Below are 19,670 nucleotides of genomic sequence, written 5' to 3'. Positions count from 1 at the left end.
AATGCATAATTATAAAATTAATAAAAAAAAAACCCTGAGAATGCACTATGAGTAACTTCACATCAGAGTCTGTTCTTTTGCCTTCCTTTCTTTCCTAAGGCCTAGCATAGTGTTTGACATATAGTAAGTAATTTAAAATTTCTCGTTGATTAATTGATTGCCTAAATCTTGCTACCACATACCTTCCCCAGAAAGGTAAACTCCTTGAGAATAGAGACTATTTCATTTTTGTCCTTCTATACTCAGCAACTAATACAATTTCTCGCAAATAGTAGGTGCTAAATAAATGCTTGCTAATGAATTGAATGATGGATTAAATGACATCTGTTCCTTCCCATTCCCCTGCCTTTTAAGTATGGATTGATGTGTATAGGGTTTTCTCCAAGCAGTGCCCACCTGTATCGCATTCACAGGTGCTGTGGGAGATCAGTGCATAATAGATGGAGAGCCCTAGGAATATTTCATCCTAAGCAGCATGGTTCACTGTTGTTGATGACATGTTATTAAATTATTGATACTGAGCCTGGATGTGGGAAACAGTCTTTGTTGTTCTAAGCTAACAAAGCCACCTGGGAGAAGGTCATAACGAGAAAGCAAGGATTTAACTGTGATAGGGTAAGGCTTCTGGGCAGCAAACTTCATCTGTGCTGGGAGAAAGCTCCAGATTATTTGGACTGGCCACTCAATGAAAAAGGAAGGGAAAATAGGTGCATAAATGAAATTCTTATAACAGATGGTGAACTGTCCTTGAATCCTCTGGTGGTAAAAATAAAATAAAATAAATTTTCAAAGAATATTTTATATGAGTATATCACACAGAATCTACTTACTCCAAGGACTCACAGAAAGCTATCTAAGAGATGTTCAGTTAAATTATTTAACAGAAGATGACAGAAAAGAATTAGAGAAAGAATTTTTTTCCATCCAAAGTTAAAACAACAATCTAGCCTGTATCCATGGGTAAATCTCTGGGTCCAGATGGTTACTCAACAGAATTTTAGCAAACATTTGGAGAGATAATAAGGCCTGTAACAGTACATAATTACTCACTTATATATGGCTCAGTGCCCCTTCATCTACATTAGTTTCTATAGCGGTTTTTTTTTTCCAAAAGAAACAGAGAGGACTCTTGCCTTATTTTTTCATTTGTTACTTCCCCCCCCCCCCAGTGTAGATGTTAGAAACTCTTTCTTATATTTTGGTGTCCTTATAAAGACTTTGCAGTACAATGGGAAAGATAAAGTGTCATTAACTATCCCTGATATGGAATCTGAGCAAAACTCAAAAGTTTTCACTAGAAACAGATCTGACACAAAGAAACATTAGCTAGTGGCTTAAAATTTGATAGAATTGTTCTCCCTCCTGATCCCACTTCACGCATAATCTAGAATAGCAGGAAGAGGGGTAACAGAGATGCAGAGAACACTGAGACAGCTCACTAGCATGCTTAGAGCATGGGTCACTACCATTCAACAAGAGGATGGGATGGATTTAACAGAGGATGAAGTTGCTGAGCAACATTCTGGTATTTTGCAGGGAAGCAAGGATGATGCTACAAAATGCAGGCTTCACTAACCAGCCCAGCTATAAATGTCTCCACAAATTATAGATGCTTCAGGGAGATCATAATCTTTAGCACTTCAAGAACATTTTTCCCCTTTGCAAAGCATTATACAAACATGAACTAATTAATCTTCACAATATCCCATTAAGACCAGGCATTATAAATATTTCCACTTTACAGATGTAGAAACTGAGTGGCCAAGAAGAGAATAGGTTTGCCCAAGGCCGGAAACAGGACTAAATTGTTAGCAAATGATTTGCATTTTAATAAATATGTCTTTCATTAAAGACAATTTTTTCTCAGCATATTTTTGAAAATTAGGATGAAAGTTTAGATAAGGCAGTAACTACATTATGCTCTTTTTGATATCTCAGAATTCTAAAATGTCTGAATTGAAGGAGACCTCATTTACTACAATCCTATCTTCTTACAGATGAGAAAACCAAGAATGAGGATGGTTAAGTGACTTGCCCTTCTACGTCATAAGTGTAAAAGGTGGGATTTATACTAAAGTTCTCTTGGTCTTCAAGCCATTACTTTTCACATTGCACCCCATTGCCTCTCAATAAGGGATCTGTACTGAGCTTCTTTGATTCTGCAAGATTAAGGTAACTTGTTAAGAAAAACAAAAAGCAAAAACTTAAAAATCAATGAATGGAACAGATTCAATTTGCCACATTCAGAATCAAATAAAATCTGTAGTACAATCTTTGAGAAACTTGAAGACCCCAGAAGGGAGAAAGGACTCACAGTCTAGCAGAAATCAGGTTTCTACTAATACCTCACACCATATTCCAAGGTAAGCTCCAAAAGAACATATGTCCAAGAAAAAAAATACACACGTATATACATACCATCACAAATAAATATATTGCCTTTCACATTTATGGATAGTGGAAAATTTTATAAATAAGTGATTGAGATGATCACTCATGACAAAATCAACAATTTTTTTTTTTTTTTTTTTTTTTTTTTTTTACGATAATACTGGCACTGGAATCAGGAGGACCTATAGTCCAATCCATATTCAGACTTTTTGAATAGTACCTCGCCAAGTCACTGAACCCCAAATAAAATAATGATAATAACAATGAAAAATATACAGCAGAGAACAAAAGAAAGCCTGCAAGGAAGCAAAAAGAAGATGGACAACTCTGAACGCATTTTCTTTCTTGAAATGGAAATTTATTGCCTTATAGTTTGAATCTTCTTTTATGTTCTACTGTACACATGGCAATGAGGTTTTTTTTTTCCTATTTTGTGTTTAAGTTTTAAGTAAATATATGTACTTTAAAAATTTTGGAAAAGTTCCTGAAAATCATATTTTGATCCATACTGTATAGTGCCAGTGATTGGAGTGGATTGGAGTTGGGTGGGATAGGTTGCATCTGTGATATTTCCTAAATATTTCCAAGGAAGAAACCATAAACAGTAAATTTCCAATCTGTTCTGCCATGAACTCCCATTGTCTATCATACTTTTTGTCATAGTTTTAAGTTTCCTTTTATGACATGTATTTTTCTTCAAAGAATGATAGAGCCCCTACACTACTATAAAATTCAATAGGGAGACAGTAGCAGGTTCCATGTAGGTACAGAAATGCTTTCTCCATGAAATAATTTTTTAATAGTTTTCCTTCACTATGATTTGATTTTTAAGTCTTTTAAAAGTTCTTTTAGACTTCTGGGGGTGGAGCCAAGATGGCAGAGATGACACATGTTTCTTTCTGACCTTCTCTACATCCCTAGCACTATTTATGAAATCCAGTCTCTCTGAATTAGTTCTGGAATGGCAGAACCCACAAATATTGGTAGTGCAACAAATTATCAGCAGAAGATAATTTCAAAAATCACCAGAAAAGCTCTGTTTTAATTGGAAATGGGAGGGAGGCAGCCAGTGCAAAAAGCTGAGTATAAATGCTAGCACAGGCAATGGAGAGAGTGAAGTCCCCAGGGGGTGCAGTCTCTGAGGGTAGTGTGGAATCTGCATGGTAGAGAAATCTATGGGGAGGAAAGAACAAGAAAAGTCTGTTTCAATTGGAAAAGGGAGGGAGGCAGAGAAGCACAAATAGTTGAGTACAAACACCAGTGCAGACAATGCAGAGTTTTGGGATGTTGCTGACTCTGCTGGGATTGCTACTCCACACTCTGAAGGGCATATAATCTAGGAGGAGGAATCTACAGCAATGTTGGCCACTCTGTCCTGATTGCAAGCCAATAGATCAGAAAAAAAAAAAAAAAAACACAAACACAAAATTCAATAGTGAACCCAGAAATGCTAGAATCTTACAGGACATGGCCATGCCCATACAGCACCAGGAGTGAATCAGCATTGACCCAGCACAGATGCATCTACTTGGAAAACTTCCCCCATGCTAAAGGCAAACCTCAACATTTTCTTAAAGAAATGAGTAATAAAAGTAAAGAAGACTCTGATGATATACAGCTTCTATGGTGAAAGAGAAGAATAGATTTCAAACACTGAGGAGACTAAAGGCAGATTATCTCCAGAGGAAGCCCCAACACATGACACTGGTCCCAGTCACACAAAGTTCTCCTAGAAGAAATTAAAAAGGATCTTAAAAGAGAACTAGAAGAAAAATGGGGAAAGGAAATGGACAAATTGCAAGAGGGTTTGGAAAAGGCAACACAAAAACTATTTGAAGAAAATTTACTACAAAATAGACTTAGTGAAATGGAAAAAGCATATAACTCATTAAAGATAGATTTGATAGAATAGAAAAAGAAAGCAACTCTCAAAAACCAAATTTGTGAAACAGAAAAAGAAAATAACTCCTTAAAAAACAGAATTTGTGAAATGGAAAAAAAAAATAATTTAAAAATTTAATTGGACAAATACAAAAATAAGTAAAAAAAAGTAAATGAAGAAAACAATTCACTAAAATTCAGAATTGAACAAATGGAAATGACTCAATTAGACAACAAGAATCAGTCAGGCAAAACCAATAAAATGAAAAATAGAAAAAAAATGTAAAATACCTGATTGGGAAAGCAACCAACCTGGAAAATAGATCTAGGAGAGACAAACTAAGGATTATTGGACTCCCTGAAATATATGATGAAAAAAGGAGCCTAGCCACTATTTTTCAGGAAATCATCAAAGAGAACTGCTCAGAAATCATAGAATGAGAAGGTAAAATGACCATTGAACAAATTCACCAAACACCATCTGAAAGAGGCCCCCACATCAAAACCCCAAGGAATATCATTGCTAAATTTGAGAACTATCAAACCAAGGAAAAAATATTACAAGCAGCCAGAAAGAAACAAGTCAAATATTGAGCAGCCATGATAAGGATTACTCAAGAACTAGCAACTTCCACTTTAAAGGATTGAAGGGCCTAGAATCTGATATTCCAAAAGGCAAAGGAACTTGGAATGTAGCCAAGAATAAATTACTCTGTTAAACTGAGCATTTTCTTTCAGGGAAGAAGATGGACATTCAATGAAACTGGTGAATACCATTTATTTTTGATGAAAACACCAGAGCTGGAAAAAAAAAAATTGACCTCCAAATATAGAACGCAAGAGAAGCATAAAACGGTAAAAAACAAAACAAAACAAAACAAAACAAAACAAAACAAAAAACTTTTGAGATCTATATTTCTGTTATAGGTATACATTGACATATATGTATAAACTGATTTTACTGTTATAAAAAAGAAACTACAGATGAAAAGTAGCTTGTAACAGAAAAAAGGGGGAGAAGTGGGGGTAAAATGAGGGAAATTACATCTCAGGAAGAGGCAAAGAAAACATATTTTAATTGAGGGAAAGAAGGGAGGGTGACTGATAATGTGTGCATCTTACTCTCATCAGATTTGGCCCAAAGAAAGAATATTAAATATATTTGGTTTCACTGAGAAACATCTCTCATCTTATAGAAAAGTGGGAGGGGAAAATGGAAAAGGGAAGGGGTAGGCTAAATAAAAGGGAAAAGAGAAATAGTAGCACCAATATGCACCAAGTAGAGTATCATCTAAATTCCTAAAGGAGAAGTTAAGAAAGTTGCAAGAAGAAATAGACACCAAAACTATAATAGTGTATAATAGTGGGAGATCTCAACCTTGTTCTCTCAGAACTAGATAAATCAAACCACAAAATAAATAAGAATTCTTTCTTAAATAGGTAAATAGAATACTAGAAAAACTAGATGTGACAGATCTTTGGAAAAAATAGAATGGATACAGAAAGGAGTATTTTTTCTTCTCAGCAGTATATGGAACCTATACAAAAATTGACCATATATTAGGGCATAAAGACCTCAAAATCAAGTGCAGAAAAACAGAAATAGTAAATGCATTTTTTATCAGATCATGATACAATAAAAATACATTCAATAAAGGGCCAGGGAAAAATAGACCAAATATAAATTGGAAACTAAATAATCTCATCCTAAAGAATGATTGGGTGAAACAGCAAATCATGAACACAATTAATAATTTCACCCAAGAGAATGACAATAATGAGATGTCATACCAAAATGCAGCCAAAGAGGTAATAAGGAAAAATTTTATATCTCTAGATGCTCACTTGCATAAAATAGAGGAAAAAAAAGATCAATAAATTGGATTTGCAACTAAAAAAAGCTAGAAAAAGAAAAAAAAATAAACCTCCCCAATCAAATACCAAATTTGAAATTCTAAAAATAAAAGGAGAGATCAATAAAATTGCAAGTAAAAGAGAAAAAATGATTTAATTAACAAATAAAACTGAGAGTTGGTTTTATGAAAAAAACAACAAAATAGAAAACCTTTAGTTAATTTGATTAGAAAAAGGAAAGAGGAAAATCACATTATTAATCTCAAAAATGAAAAGGGAGAATCCACCAATGAAGAGGAAACTAGAACAATTATCAGGAGTTGCTGTGCCCAACTTTATGCCAATAAATTTGACAACCTAAGTGAAATAGAGGAATACCTACAAAAACATACATTGCCCAGATTAACAGAAGAGGAAATAAATTACTTTAATAGTCCCATTTTAGAAAAAGAAATAGAACAAGCTATTAATCAAATCCCTAAGAAAAATCCCCAGAACCAGATAGATTTACATGTGAATTCTACCAAACATTTAAAGAACAATTAATTCCAATACTATATAAACTATTTGAAAAAATAGGGATTAAGGACTCCTACCAAATTCCTTTTATGACATGGTACTGATGGTACTGATACCTAAACCAGGTAGGACAAAAACAGAGAAGGAAAATTATAGAACAATCTCCTTAATGAATATTTATACAAAAATCTTAAATAAAATATTAGCAAAGAGATTACAGATAATCATCCCCAGGATAATACACAATGACCAAGTAAAATTTATACCAGGAATGCAAGGCTGGTTCAATATTAGGAAAACTGTTAGCATAATTGACTATATCAATAATCAAATTAACAAAAAACAAATGACTATCTCAATAGATTTAGATAAAATCTAAAAGATGCAAAAAAAGCATTTGATAAAATCCAACACCTATTCCTATTAAAAACACTAGAGAGTATAGGAATAAATGGACTTTTCCCTAAAATAGTCAGTAGTATCTATTTAAAACCATTAACAAGTAGCGTATGTAATGGGAATAAATTAGAAGTATTTCCAATAAGATCAGGGGTGAAATAAGATTGCCCACTATCAACATTACTATTCAATGTTATATTAGAAATGCTAGCCTTGACAATAAGAGGAGAAAAAGAGATTAAAGGAATTAAAGTAGTTAATAAAGAAACAAATAATCACTCTTTGCAGATAATATGATGGGAAAACCCCCAGAGAACCCCAGAGAATCAACTAAAAAACTATTAGAAATAATCCACAACTTTAGCAAAGTTTCAGGATACAAACTCAATCCACATAAATCATCAGCATTCTTATACATTACTGACAAAATCCGACAGCAAGATATACAAAGAGAAATTCCATTTAAAATAACTGCAAGTAGTGCAAAATATTTGGGAATCTATCTACCAAGGGAAAATCAGGAATTATATGAGCAAAACTACAAAATACTTTCTACACAAATAAAATCAGATCTAAGCAATTAGAAAAAATATCAAGGGCTTGTGGATAGGTCGAGTGAATATGATAAAGATGACAATACTCCCTAATCTATTTATGTAGTGCTGTACCAATGAAACTCCTGAAAAACTATTTTTGAACTAGAAAAAATAACAACAAAATTTATCTGGAAGAACAAAAGGTCAAGAATTTCAAAGGAATTAATGAAGAGAAAAGCAAATGAAGGTGGTCTAGCTGTACCAGATCTAAAACTATATTATAAAGTAGAGGTCATCAAAAACATTTGGTATTGGCTAAGAAATAGAGAAGTTGATCAGTGGAATAACTCGGGTTCACAAAACAAAATAGCCAATAACTATAACAATATAGTATTTGACAAACCCAAAGGCTCCAGATTTTGGGACAAGAATTCACTATTTGACAAAAACTGCTGGGAAAATTGGAAATTAGTATGGCAGAAAGTAGGCAAAGATCCACACCTAACACCATCTTCCAAGATAAGGTTGAAATGGGTTCATGCTTTAGACATAAAGGAATGATATTATAAATAAAGTAGAAGAACATAGGATAGTTTAGCTCTCAGATTTGTGGAGGAGGAAGGAATTTGTGACCAAAGATCTAGAAACCATTATTGATCATAAAATAGATAATTTTGATTATATTAAGTTAAAATGTTTTTGAACAAGCAAAACTAAGGCAGACAAGATTAGAATGGAAGCAATAAACTGGGAAAACATTTTTACATCCAAAGGATCTGATAAAGGCCTCATTTCTAAAATATGTAGAAAATTGACTCAAATTAATAATAGTTCAAGCCATTCTCCAATTGATAAATGGTCAAAGGATATGAACAGACAATTTTCAGATGAAGAAATTGAAACTATTTATAGCCACATGAAAAGGTGCTCCAAATCACTATTGATCAGAAAAATGCAAATTAAGACAACTCTGCGATACCACTATACACCTGTCAGATTGGCTAAGATGATAGGAAAGAATAATGAGAATGTTGGAGGGGATATGGGAAAACCGGGGCACTGACACCTTGTTGTTAGAACTGCGAATGGATCCAATCATTCTGAAATGCAGTTTGAAACTCTGCTCAAAAAGTTATCAAACTGTGCATACCCTTTGATCCAGCAGTGTTTCTACTGGGCTTATATCTGTAAAAATGTTGGTGGCAGCTCTCTTTGTAGCAATAAACTGGAAACTGAGTGTGTATCCATCAATTGGAGAATGGCTGAATAAATTTTGGTATATAAATGCTTTGGAATACTATTGCTCCATAAGAAACAACCAGCAGGATGATTTCAGAGGTTTGGAGAAATCTACATGAACTGATGCAAACAACAAGAGTATACATTTATCAATTCTAATGGAATGTGGCTCTCTTCAACACACTGAGATAATCCAGGCCAATTCCAATGTTCCTGGGAGGAAGAGAGCCATCTGCACCCACAGAGAGGACCATGGGAATTGAGTGTAGACCACAACATAACATTTTCACTCTCTCTTTTGTTATTTGCTTGCATTTTTTTTTGCAATTTTTCTTTTTCTTCCTTCTTGATCTTATTTTTCTTATGCAACAAGATAACTGTATAAATATGTATGCATATATTGGATCTAATATGCATTTCAACATATTTAATGTGTATTGGACTACCTGCCAGCTAGGGGAGGGAGTGGGGGAAAGGATGGGAAAATTTGGAACAAAAGGTTATGCAAGGATCAATGTTGGAAAAATTACCCATACATGTGCTTTGTAAATAACAAGCTTTAATTTAAAAAAAAAAAAAAAGTTCTTTGATTTCTTTTTGGGCAGGTGACTATTTGACTTTGCTCTTTGATTAGGAGGGGCTTTTTTTTTTTTTAATTCAGCATCCTCCTCTGATAAGAAACCTCAGTCTTCTTTATTCCCATTATAATTTTCCATGATTGCATTCTTTTTCCTTTGCTTTTTTTTTTTTTTTTTTTTTTTTTTTAAATAGGAGATTTTTAGTGCAATTGCCTTTTGTTTTAAGGTATGGGGATGCTGCCCCTGGCTTCAGGTCCTCTTTCAGTTTTCCACTCTGACCCTGAATTGAAGCCAAGAATAGGGTCCTATTTATGCACTAAAGATGAGGATAGTTGTTATAGGATGCTAATGACTTGGAGATTAGCCTTTTGAATCTGAATTGCTATGAAAATAAGTATTTTGGCTTTAGGAAACAAAAAAAAATGTATACAGGAAGACAATATGAGAAATCATGCAATTGATTGATTAACTGATACTATACTCAATCAGGTAGGAAGCTATATATATATAAGATCTATTGTTCAAAGCTCAATTGTTTTAATTGCCAGATAAAATTAAGTTAAACACTGAAGACAAAGATTTCACAAATCTTATCAAATCTTTACATATGTTTGTACCTTTTTACAGACAAGGTCTTCAAAGTGGCTCCAAGCTAGCTTTGTTAGTCAGATCACCAGTAAGCAACATAGTAAACACTTGATATTGGTAACAATAGATTCTTGTATACTAAGAAAAGTAAAGAATATGGATGCTACTGCAATAAATTATGGCATTTTCAACTTTTTCACAGTGAACTAAGACTTTTATCATGGGGATGAATATAGATATCAGTGGACAAACTTTACATGATTATAGTCTATAATCATCTTGTCAAGTTGGAAGTTATCTATATCCCAATAAATAAGATTAGAAAGAAAATGCATTTTGGACCTTAAGCCAGTTGTTTTTTTTTTTTTTTTCATGGAATATTGGACATGGGCACAAACACCATGTAATTCTTGGTCACATGTGGTTGACAACATGATGCTGGTGATATCCTCTTTTTTATTCATAAATAAGAAGGTTCTCTTTTTTGATTATGTGTCTAGTAGGGACCATGATTTGTGATCTTTGCAAGACCTGGAATGTAAAATTTGATTGGCAAAGTATTATAATCGCAAGCTGAATCCCTCCCCAGAGAGAAACAGAAGTTCTCATTTTCTTTTCTAGCATAAGTTCGGTAGTTCAGATACCAGAATACATAGGAACTATGAGGGAAAAATAGTTATTGAAACATTTGCAGTTTTGGCCACATATCTCCTATAGCTAGGGGACACCCAGAAATGAAGACCTTGACTCTCATTGAATTAGTATATTAGGGAACAGCTCTATGGATGAAAGAATCAGAAAGGGAATCTATGTGTTTTTAATTCTATCATGGCCAAAGAATTTTCCTTGCAATTGGAGTGGAATAGCAAATTAACATTATCTGCCACCCTAGTGATTAGGCATGATAGGATGTCTGAATTGTACTCTGAAAGATAACATAACCTTAAACAGATGTGTAATCTGAAGTTGATGATCTGATAGCATTTTTAAATTTTGCTTTATTATTATATTCTTGTTATTGCTATATTATTGTAATCTTGTTATTGCTTTATTATTGTAATCTTGTTATTGCTTTGATTGGCTTGTCATTAAAATATATATGGTGGGAAATGGGGAGAATAAGCATAAAAGAAATAGCAGCAAAGAGGAAAATATATGCTAGATAATACTTGATGAAGCAACACTTAATTCTAACAGGGAAAATTTCATCTATATAGAAAACTGGAATATTAGAGGAGATTTTTTTATGAAGACATCTTGGTATTTTTTTCCATAACGTGAATTATGAACAATTCCTTCTGCAAAATTGGACCCAATTTAATACCCCCGCATACCTGGCAGAGATAAATACTAAAAAAAAAAAAAAAAAAAAAAAAAAAAAAAAAAAAAAAAAACAAAAGGCATCAAAGAATATTATTGCCTCACGTGTGCTAGCTCTCTTATCCTATGGAGTATCAACTGTCCCTCATGTCTATGTAATCAGAATACAGATGTTCTTTCCCATTGGTGGATCCATAGTAAGTTTTCCTTATCTGGAAACTATGCAAAGAAGCAAGGACATATGGTAATCAAACTCTAAATATCTGTGTAGTTTCTTGGAAAAGGGTCTCCTACCTGTGGGAGATGACCTGGCAAATTACTTGATTGGAGACCTTAGGAACCATTCTTTATCTTATTCTGAATATATCCTAAGTGGTTAGAAAACAAAATTTAGTTTGGATCCTGTTAAGTGGCTCCCATCCTTGGTGGACAGGTATTCTGAAAATATGGTATTCATTACTTTCCAGACTGAGTCCTCATTCTCCACAGGAATTTCATTAAAATGTTATAGAAACCTCTTCACTTTGAAAACTCACTTCATCATTGGACTTTTTCTCACATTGGAAGAACTCTATGTCCCTGCTGCTTCTCCATGTAATTGAATGGTTTCTCCTAGAACCTCTTCATCTTAAGGAGAAGGCCAAAATCATTCCATCATTCCCTTTCAGGCAACATTCCTCACTCTCCACAGTAGCTTCTCTACCATAGTCCCTTATAGGTACTTTCATCACCCCCATTCTCCTCTCCTTCAATTCTCTTTTATATTTTGCTGAAGATCAGCAACTATCTTTCGGCTTTTATTTGTGGTCCCAGGATGTGGAACATTGCCTGAAACATAGTAAACACAATGAATTCTTGCTGATTTGACTTGAGATATAACCTAAAGCTTTATAATGGAAAAATATTTTAATGGAATTTTATTTGATCTCTTTGGCTTCAGTGTTGGTGTCAGCAGGATCAACAAAGATGACAACTTATATGGAGAGTACAATATGTTTTAATAGCCAGGAGTTGATTTAGGTTTCCTGGACTAAGCAATAAGTCTCTCATTTATGGATCTTTTTAAAAAAAAGTTGTATCATTTAATAAAAGTTGAAAGCATATTAAAGAAACTTGGAGGTTTAAGAAATTCAGGAGGGGAAGGAATGGGACTGGGAAACTTGAGCACCAGTTGTCATTAGAACAACGATGAAGGGTTTTTTATAATTTTAGAAATAATGCTGGTTTAAATGTCATAATTTAACACTGAAAACCTCAAAAATTATTTCAACACATTTATAGAAAGGGACACAATGATATTGAAGTTTTGGGGTTTCATCAAGAGCTCTCAAAAAGTCATAGGAATCCTAAGCTATGATGTATAAATCCATTACAAATTGAGACAGATATAGTAGGAACTTTACTAGGATGTGAATGACATGTGTTTCTCCAGGCTTACAGTGTATACATATAGAAATATGACAGTGCTTAAAATAATAATAGCAACACAAGCAACAACAACAGCAATAGAGGTGGAACATCCTAGACACTGACTTGAGGAGTATTTCTGAAAAAGTGGGAGAGGAACACTGCCTGAGAATATCCTAAGGATGGAAAGATTTGCCTCATTGAATGGGAAATCCTGTGATCTTTGAGAATCAGGAATAAGTGAAGAGTTAGCATTGTAAGGATGTTCTCTGTAGTTTCTGGCTGGTGCTTCATGTATAAGCTAAGAATCCAGATAACTCTTTTCCCCCTCCCGTTATATACTAAATTTTTGTAAAATTGAGCAAATAGCATAAAGGTTATCAAAAATTTAGTGCACATATAATCAAGATCAAGGAAACATGATGGATATTGAGACTAGGTATTTGGAAAGTTCTTTGTTTTGTCTTTAGACTGCGTGGAGGTAGTTAGATGACATAGCGGATGAAGCACTGGACTTGGAATCAGGAACATTCATCTTCATGAATTTGAATTTGGCCTAGACCTTAGTTATGTCACCCAGGGCAAGTCATTTAACCCATTTGCCAGTTTTTTTCTTATGTAAACTGAGCTAGAGAAAGAAATGGCAAACTATTACAGTATCTTTGCCAAGTAAATCCCAAAAAAGAGGTCATAAATAATTGGATAGAACTGAAACAATGGAACAACACAAGAAGAAAACATCCCTGAAAGAACCAAGTGAAATTTTAATATAGAAAGAAAAAAAAAGAGAAATGAGATAAAACTAGTAAGAAAAAGGAAATTTTTTGAGAAATAAATAAGGGCTTTGTTGTCCTAATTCCTTCTTTTTTTTTAAATTTTATTCTAATTTGACACCCTTTCTGGGTCTCATTTTCTTCATCTGCCAAATGAGATAATAAGATGATATTTTTAAATTGCTGTAGTATTAGATTCTATTCAGCTTGTGTGGCTGGAAGTCTTAAGTTTAGAAGATCGCAAGTGGAAGTACGGAAAGATATCCTAAAATCTTTGTCTTGGCTTCAGTGATCAGGTATACCTGCAATCACACTCAGCACCTTCAGCTTTAGGGCTGTTCCTATCCAAAAAGCAGGCTTAAATGGGGAAGAGATCAATAAATCTCTGATTTCGGTTTAAAGTTATTCAAGCACTCTCACTAGAACTATTTTTTTTTTCTTTTATCTCTTGACTTTTCTTATTTTTTTTAGTTTATGAGATTTTGCCTGCTTCTTTTACTTGACTGATGTTCTTGGACATGATAACAAGGATGCCAGGACTTTCTAATCATGCCCAATATCTTTATGTACCCTTTGATTTCTCCATAATCAAATCTTTTATTACTCGATCTGTAATACTTAGCCATTCCTTCTGTGTGAGCAAAGCACTATTGCCTGCTCTTTTGGCACTAGACATATTTCCTTCCTGCTTAATTTGTTTTCCACACTTAATATCTCTTGGCTAGTATTGGTACCTTCCACTTATATGCTGGCCTGACCTAGATTAGATTAAAGGCAGAGAACATTTTGGATTGAATTCTTAGAAATCTGGAAGCTAGGGACAATTCAGCAAATCACTTCTCTGTATAAGCTTGGAAAAATCCTTCCAAACAGAAAATTGGCCAACATCACAAAAATGAAAAAGGACAAATTTGGAGGGGCTAAGAAGATTGGCATATATTTACAAGTTTGTAGAACTATGAATTGGTCCAATTCTTGAAAACATGTGGAAGTTCTGTGAGAAAAGTGACTAAGCTATTCTTACTTTGATTAAGTACATAGACATCTCACTACTAACTGTATGCTATAAAGAGGTCAAAGACAAAAAGAAAGATCTTATGTATATAAAACTTTTTATAATAGCACTTGTATGCCTTTCTTCTTGTCTCTCTCTTCTATGTCTACCTCTATTTGTGATTGGAATGCTAGTTTAGAGTCAGAAAGACTCATTTTCCTAAATTCAAATCTTGGCTCAGCTCTTTACTAGCTGTGTGACTCTGGTTAAGTCACTTAATCCTATTTGCCTCAGTTTCCTCACTTGTAAAATGAGCTGGAGAAGAAAGGAACTGGCAAGCTACTCCAATTTCTTTGCGAAGAAAACTCAAAATGGGTACATGAAGTCAGACACAACTGGAAATGACTCAACTGAAGAATATATAGGCTAGCTCATAAAATATTTTGATAGATTTAGAGGTAGAAAGGGAATTCAGAAGCCATCCTAGTCCATTGCTCTCATGTTACAGATGAAAAAATCTACTATTTGTATTCTGTTGTGATAAGTATTTTTAATATTTAAGTTTGAAATTAAAATAAAAGATAACTTAGAGATCACTAGTTCTTTTCTCTCCTATTGTTGATTTCTCCACCCTTGATAATGTGCACATGCATATGCAGGTATGCATATCCTTGTGTGTGTGTAAGTGTGTGTGTGTGTGTGTGTGTGTGTGTGTGTGTGTTCAGTGTAGTGGTGCCCAGCTCAAACTGATTTGTGAGATCCAATTTTTAAATTTTCAGTGTGAACTTTTATAGCTCAAAAACAGGCAAATGCTATAAATCAGGATTTGATTTGTATTTTATTGATTTCCAGACTTAAGAAAATTATGAAGTAAATAATAATATATATCAAAGCCTCTTAAATAAATGTGGGTGATACCAAAATGAAACCAAATGGGGTTGCATAACTGAACGTGAGGGTGACAAAACTATGATTTATTATCAGTAAATGGTTCATTTGTATATCTATTTTATATATCTATATAAACAGGATCATGTAAAAATTTCTCAGGTGAAAAGGGGTCACAAATGGAAAAAAAAAGTTTAAGAAACTCTGATGCAGACTAAACTTCAAAGTGTTGATATGTGTATTCATATATATATGTGTGTACAATGCATAGAGACATATAATCAAAAAGCTAATTATTAAACATTTATCAGCAAATCTCTGATAATATGTGCAAATATATGTGTATATGTTGTAATTATGAGTGTGAATGTGCATGTATATGTGACTATATATCTATAATTATACAACATTGTTTGTCTTTATATGTCCATTTATATACATGTATCCATATCAATAGATATATATTTTATTGTTCTTCACTCAGAGATCTTCATGATAATGAAATCACAGTGTAAATCTATAAATGCTTAATTATGAATGTATGTGTTGTCTTCCCAAAGTAGAATATAAATTCCTAGAAGTCAGAGAATATTTTAGTTTTTGCATTTTTATGCTCAAAATCTCCCACACACTTTGGGCCATAGTAGGAATTTGACAGATTATTTATTGAATTGAATTGAAAGACCTAACAATTTGTTGTTATTATCTAATCATTTAGTAGTGTCTGAATCTTTGTGACCCCATGGATCATAGCACCCCAAGCCTCTACTCCTCCAGAAGTTTGTCTAAACTCAAGTTCATTGCTTCCATGACACTCATCCACCTCCTCCTCTTCTGTCTCCTTTTCCTTTTGCCTTCAATCTTTCATGAGTTCGGGATCTTTTCCTATGAGTCCTGTCTTCTCGTTATGTAGCCAAAATATTTAAGCTTCAGGCTTAGTATTTTATTTTCCAGTGAATAGTTTGAGTTCATTCCTGTAAGTTCTGATTTGACCTCCTTTTGTCCATAGGACTCTGGAAAATATTCAACAATACCACAATTTGAAAGTTTCAATTCTGTGGCATTCAACTTTTTTTATAGTACAACTCTCAAAGCCATACATTGCTTTAGGAAAACAAAACAAAACAAAACAAAACAGAATGGACAAACAAGTACAAAAATAACATAGCATTGATTACACAGATCTTTGTTGGCAAGGTGTTGACCGCTGCTTTTTATATGCTATCCAAATTTGTCATTGGTTTCCTTTCAGAGAACAAGTATTTTTTAATCATGTCTGAAGTTGCTGTCGACAATGCTCTCTGACTCCAAGAATATAAAATGTGACCCGACTTCCATTTTTTTCCCATTTGCCAGGATTGTAATGGGACCAGTAGCCACAATCATAGGTGTGGGTTTTTTTGTTTGTTTGTTTTTGTTGTTTTTCACTTGAAGCTTCAAAATAGCTTTTATTCTTTCCTCTTTTATCCTCATTAAGTGGCATTTAAATTCTTCACTTTCTGCCATCAGAGTGGCATCTGCATACCAGAGATTATTGATATTTTTCCTTGTGACTTCAATTCCTGTTTTTGATTCATTTAATCTGGTATTTCACATAAAGTAAATAAATAAACAATATAGAGCCCTCATACTCTTTTTCCAACCTTAAACCAATAAATTGTTCCATGTTTCATTCTAACTGTTGCTTCTTGTCCTGCATACAGTTTCCTCAGGAGATGTCAGATAATCTGATATTTCTATCTTTTTGAAGACTTGTAACATTATATTGTGATCCAAATAATCAAAGGTTTTAGTGGAGTCAACAAAGCAGAAGCCAATGACTTTTCTGGAACTCCCTTGTTTTCTCAACAATTTTGTGAATGTTGCAATTTGGTTTCTAATTCCTCTACCTCTTTGAAAATCAGTCTACTTGGCAAGTCTGCTGGAAACTGAGTGGATGCCCATCAGTTGGAAAATGGCTGAATAAGTTATGGTATGTGAATGTTATGGATATTATTGTTCTACGAGAAACGATCAGCAAGATAATTTTAGAGAGGCCTTTAGAGATTTTAGAGAGGATACTTACATGAATTTACATGAAATGTGCAGAACCAGGAGATCATTGAACACAACAACAACCATTATATGAAGATCAATTCTGAGGAACATGGCTCTTTCCAATAATGAGTTGATTCAGATCAGTTCCAATAATCTTGTGATGAAAAGACCCATCTATACCCAGAGAAAGGACAGTGGGAATTGAGTGTGGACCACAACATAGCATTTTCACTCTTTCTGTTGTTGCTTGCTTGAATTTTTTTCTCTTCAGTTTATTTCCTTCTTGATATGATTTTTTTCTTGTGCAGAAAGATAAATTGTATAAATATGTATACATATATTGGATTTTAACATATATTTTAACATATTTAACATTTAATCCAATACCTACCAACTAGGGGTGGGGATGGGAGAAGGAGAGGAAAATTTGGAAAATAAGGTTTTGCAAGGGTCAGTTTTGAAAAAAAAACTTACTCATGCTTATATTTTGTAAATAAAAAGCTTTAATAAAAAAACAAAAAAAAATTAATTAAAATTTAATTATTGTAATTTTTAAACTAATCAATCATTTTAATCAAAAGAGAGAGAGAGACAGAGAGAGAGAGACAGAGAGAGACAGAGAGAGAGAGAGAGAGAGAGAGAGAGAGAGAGAGAGAGAGAGAGAGAGAGAGAGAGAGAACACATGTTCCTCTAAAACATCAATTCCTTGAGAGACATTGGGTGAAAGAAATATTTCATCACTAAATTTTTGAAGTCATGATTGGTCCCTGCTGTAGACTTGAGGTCTTTTCAAGTTATTTCCCCTAGCATTTATATTGTGGTCATGATGGAAGTTTGGTTTTGTGCAATTCATTCTGCATCAGTTCACACAAGTCTTTACATATTTCCCTAAATTTTTGTCATTCATACATTTTGTGGTACAAAAAAAATTTCATTATTTTCACATACAACAAAAAGAGAGAGAGAGAGAGAGAGAGAGAGAGAGAGAGAGAGAGAGAGAGAGAGAGAGAGAGAGAGAGAGAGAGAAAAGAAAAGAAAAGAAAACCAGTCTGCTTTTCTGGTAATTGTAGGTTTACATATGTCTGAAGGCCAGTTTGCAGAATCTTAAGCATAACCTTGATGGCATTTGAATGAATGTGATTGTACTGTAATTTGAATGTGTTTTCCATTGTAATTCTTTAGGACTGCAACATGAAGTATTTTTTTTTTAATGAATGATCACAGCTCAAAAAGACCAAAATTATATTATCTGCCTTATGATATAATAAACTCTTCATTACTGCAATGTTTTAGTGGAATCTAAAAGTCCACATCTCAGAGATATAATAGCAGGGATTTCCTAGCTTAAATGACAGGATTAAATGGTTCTCTTCATTTTTGCAATCCAAAGATTCTAAACTTACTGCCCTATGGTTTAGAGAGTTGAATTTCCATAGATATCTCATTTTGTAGTTGGGGAAGTAATTTCTTAATAACAGAAGTATTACTTGAGAATCAGAGATTAAACATTAGGTTGATAAATGTTTTAAGGTCCACAGTTGAGTGCATAGCACTCCTTTGGAGCATCAACTCCTCTTAGCCCTGAGTCAGATGACCTAGGAAGGGAAGTTTGGATTTCTGTTGGTTTTGTTTGTACAAATTAAGAGAGCAAGGGATAATTTACCTATCAGATTTTAGGAGAAGGAAGGAATGCATGACCAAAGAAAATGAGAGAACATTATGAAAGACAAAATGGACAACTGTGATTACATTAAATTAAAAATGTTTTGCACAAACACAACCTCACTCCTCTCTGATGGACTAAGATGACAGAAAAAATAATAATAAATGTTGGTGGGCATGTGAGTAAAGTGGGGCATTAATATATTGTTGATGGAGTTGTGAAATGATACAACCATTCTGGAGAGCAATTTGGAACTATGCCCAAAAGTCTATTTAATTATGCATATCCTTTGACTCATCAGTGCTCCTACTGGGTTTGTATTCCTAAGAAATCTTAAAGGAGGGAAAAACAACCCAAATGTATAAAAACATTTGTAGCAGCTCTTTTTTTTGTGGTTGTAAAGAATTTAAAAATGAGTAGATGCCCTTCAATTGAGGAATGACTGAATAAGTTCTGGTATATGAAGGTAATGGATTATTACTGTTCTATAAAAAATGATGAACAAGGTAATTTTAGAAAGGCCTGGAAAGATTTACATGAACTGATGCTGAGGAAAAGAAGCAGAAGCAGTAATGCATTGTACACATTAACAGCAAGAATGTG

Source organism: Sminthopsis crassicaudata, chromosome 1, assembly GCF_048593235.1.
Source record: "Sminthopsis crassicaudata isolate SCR6 chromosome 1, ASM4859323v1, whole genome shotgun sequence".
Lineage (NCBI taxonomy): Eukaryota > Metazoa > Chordata > Mammalia > Dasyuromorphia > Dasyuridae > Sminthopsis > Sminthopsis crassicaudata.
The sequence above is the reverse complement of the archived record's forward strand: the minus strand, read 5'-3'. Positions refer to the sequence as shown.